Here is a 4,388-nt window from a genome sequence, read left to right as displayed (position 1 = left end):
TGCGTACACATGCTTGAAGCATGTGCACATATACCGCCCAGAAACTCAGTTTTAAAGTAACAACAAAACAACAATCAAACAAAACCTAGCATGCTTCTAATACAAAACTAAACAACCTAATCTAACAAAAAAGATATCAAAGATAAACAAAACAAAATCTATTCCTAAACATGCATTGGATCTTATAACAAACAGGAACAACACTTAACACATCGAAACATGTTCATCAATATATCTAATTATTCAACTCTCCAATCAAAGCATGATAAGACACAATAAGAAAAAAATTAAACAAATAAAAACATATTTCTAAGAATATATAACATATAAATCAATCAAGAATAACAAAAACAAGAATTATAAAAGATTTAAATTAAGGAAGAGCCATGAAGAGAGACTCGCATTACTTATGGAACACAGCTTGGTTTATATTTAACCAACCCCTTAGTGCCTACACAACAAGATTCAATGATAATCAAAGGGAATCAAAGTATTCAATAGTTCATAGGTAATCACATCTCAAAAATAAAAATATTTTGAAAAGATTGTCTGAAATTTTTTTTGAAAGAGATTAGAAAGTAGTTTCTGCCCTAATGAGTAATAAAGAGTGGTTTTGAAAAGCCAAAAACGTGCTCAATGATGTGTGTTCAGAAAGTTCAAAGTTAGAAAAGAGTTTTGGAAGAGTTTAGGTGAAAAATCCACTCTCTCTAGCTAGGGTTTGAGTTTGGAGGCTTAAAGTTGTATTTATATTTTTAAACTAGGGTTTTCCCACTCATTTAGAGGGTTTTGGATGTCCCCAGAAACCCTAGTTTTGACAACTTTGATGGCCCAACTTCAAACAGCCATAACTCACTTGGTAAATAGAAATTAGGAAAACTTTATGTTCAAATTGAAGCCTAGGATGTTTACTTTCCAATAAAACTAACCTCACTCAAAATTTATTTGTGGATCAAAAGTTATGATCAAAATAGTGAGAAAATGTCATTTTTCGACATCATTTTCAAAGCGATTTAAGAACTTTTGAGTTGTGATTACTTCCAAATTATCAAAATAACTTCAATTACCTCCTTTTGTAGACATGTCAAGCTCATCATTGAGACCGAAGACTAAAATTTATTAATGGGTACAAAATGCGATGTCTACAGAGGACGCGACTTCCTAGGCACGAGGAAAAAGGGTAAGGATGCTAGCAAGAAGACGCAAGCCCAAAAAAGGCAATGTTCAGTAGATTAGAAGGCCTAGCCTCTTCGAGTGGTTTCCTCTCTCTCTCTCTCAACCTTTTCTCTAGAACCATGTACTGGGGTTTCCTTTCCATGTATCCTTTATCTTTCCAACACTTTGCTTGGGCTGCGTTCTTTGGGTATGGCAATGTTTGATTTACATTTCCTGTACCTTGCTGGATCATGCCCTTAGAACGTTGGCAATGTCTGTTTTACCTTTCCCGCTCTATGTGATAGCATTATACATGATATATGTATATCTATATAGCATTACTCTTTTAAAAAAGAATCAAAAAATGGTTGGATTTACGTTTTGTAATAAGATATAATAAAATAAGTATATTAAATAGGAACATTGTGTTTTTTTTCTTTTTTAGAAAGTGATTTGATAGAATTTTTTTCTTTGGTAGTTTTTTAATATTTTATATGTACTGTTCCAATGTTAGATGACATCACATGAGTAGGTTTTATTTAATGTTTTATCTTAGTCTCTATTATTCCATCTTTTACCCATTTATGATTTTTAAAGCTACGTATAGGCCTGTCCACGGGTCGGGTCGAGTGGGGTCAATTTTGGACCCAACTTGGAATCAATCCACCAACGTCAGATGGAAGGTGGAGGGACTTGAGAAACCGATTATCGACATCAATTGGTCAAGTCGATTTCAAGTTCGGGTGAAGGCCACTGGAACCTGCAAAAATCGCCGGAATCTTCAAAAATTCATATAATTCTGCAAAAATTCTTTGAAATTTGTTGGGATTTGGGCGGATCTGGCTAAATCTCACCAGATCAAGTCAAGATCTCGCTAGATCTCCCCAAAACATAGCTTGATCTTGCTATATTTGACCGAATTTCTTATATAGCATCGGTCGAGTCAAGTGGCTCAAGTTTTGGAGAAGTAAACTTGCCACTCAACCCACCGATGTCAGTTCTTAGAGGTGGATACTTGCACCGCCAACCATCGGGAGCTTCAATTCGGGCTGGAATTAGGTCACATTGGGTAGTTTGGTCGGGTTTTAGAGTGGTGGTCAAGTGTGGACACCCCTAGCTACGTATATAACAATTTGATTTTCATGACTCCTGTAACAAACGGCTATTTTACTTTTAGTTTAGGAAAAACGCGTTTACTTCCGTACCAATGGAAACAAAACGTTGGACAAAAGTTTAATTCAATGTTATAGATGTACTATACATGTACAATACGTATATTTACTAACTAAATAATAGATAAAAAAAAAAATTAACTTTGTGAAGGACAATTTAGATCTAATTACTTGTCCCGGAAAAAAAAAAAAAATCTAGGCTCTCTTTATTTTGTTGTAAATGTTTCCTGCATTTTATTATGTTTGCTTTATTATAAAATTTGGTCAAACCTGAAAGTGTTTCTGCTGACTATAAAATCTTTTGTAAAAAAATGTTGTAAAACATTTTACATTTAAAAATTTGGCAAAACATTTTACAAAAACACATAGTAGCTTTCCCCTCCCATCAAGTGGCTAGGTGGCCAGTTCGGTATCAATGATCCAGTTGCCAAAGCCTCCAATCCAATGCCAATAGTTCAGCCACTAGCAGCTGAGCCACCGATTTTAGTAATTTGTGTTTGAAAAAAAAATTAAATTTCACATCATGCACCTAAAAATATTTACATCTTTTTTTATAAGATATTAAATTATGTAAGGATGTGGTGTTAAAACCTATGTTTTACCCCTCCAATCCCAACATGTCATATCATCTTATCACATATTTAAGAATAAACGCAACTACACTCAATCAATTATAATACCCATATATAAATCCAACCAAATTGAGAGTTTATTGAAATGTTATTTGGTATGGTAAGATGTATTGAATTAAAGTAAAACTAGTCGCAAACCCACGTGATGCGTGGAAATATACAACTATTTTGTAACGTGGTATAATGTATGATTTATTTTATAAACGTATTGGAGATATCATTTTTAAAATTATGGATGTTCCCCCTACACACACACACTCTCTCTCTCTCTCTCTCTTTATGTTTATGTGTCACCTCTCCAATGGAGGAGGATTCTATTTATACAGGTAGTGCCATCCCATTAACGAGGGGATTGAGTAGAGAAGATTGAAAGATACTTGTCTCGTCAAGGGTTTCTTTCACTTTTTAGAGAGATGAGGGGGTAAAGAGCAATGTTCAAGCCAATCATTTAGTAATAAATGCAGTCATTGGTATGTGGGAATATCAGTTTAATGTGAAAGTGACTATTGCTTGATCTAGGTGCTACTATCCCTAGTTCGCCGGTTGTACTTTCCGCAAGACTTTGGATATCCACTAGTTCTTCCACAGTTTGCTCATATTCATTGGTCATAGGCTGAGGTCATGATATTCCTCGGCCATGTACCGATTTGGAATGGAGATTATTGTTGGGGTGGTCTCTGTGGCCCAATGAGAGCTCCCCACATTCTTTATTCCATTCCCTGGGGCTTTTGGCCCATGGGCTTTTTTGCAAATAGTCCACCCTAAACAGAGATATTGCTCGAGTAAATGTTGATTGTTTCTTCTTCTCCTTTTCTAAGTAAGAACTGAATTCCAAATCCTTCCCCTCATCTTTCACCATTGCACCAGGATAGCCATGGTCTTTCTTTCCCTTCACTGATACAGCAACTATGTTTTGGAACATGTACTGCACTATTGTAGCTTTCTTTCACTGCACCCTCCCTCCGCTTTGCCCTAAACTCTGCATTTGCTTTTAGATACTTGTACGTTTGTTTGCTCCATCACAGACTTGGCGCTCTTGTGACCGGCTGGGTTTCTGGTTCTCTCGTGGTCCTCATTATTCCTGCGCTTTCATTACACACAAAACATGGACTCTTGAACTTTTAACATCACCAGTAGTATACTACTATACTTATTTTTGTTTCTTGTACTCTTCTCTAGTAACATTCTGATTATGCTATCATCACCATTCATTTTGTGTTTTCAGCAAGTTGTGGACAGAGAACAATTCCTACAACCCTCCTATTGTAATGTGTGCATGGACGTGCTTATTTATTTTTCAAAATTTTTTACGTTTCAAGTGCCACACTGCAATTACAAAAAGGCATAGTTGCCAAGCAAACGATTTCCGGGGGAGAATCATTTTCTTGAAACAGCTTACAAATGTCTGCTGCCCTGACAATTGAATCCATGG

Source organism: Quercus lobata, chromosome 10 (genome assembly GCF_001633185.2).
Source record: "Quercus lobata isolate SW786 chromosome 10, ValleyOak3.0 Primary Assembly, whole genome shotgun sequence".
Classification (NCBI taxonomy): domain Eukaryota; kingdom Viridiplantae; phylum Streptophyta; class Magnoliopsida; order Fagales; family Fagaceae; genus Quercus; species Quercus lobata.
Note: the sequence above shows the minus strand (reverse complement) of the source record.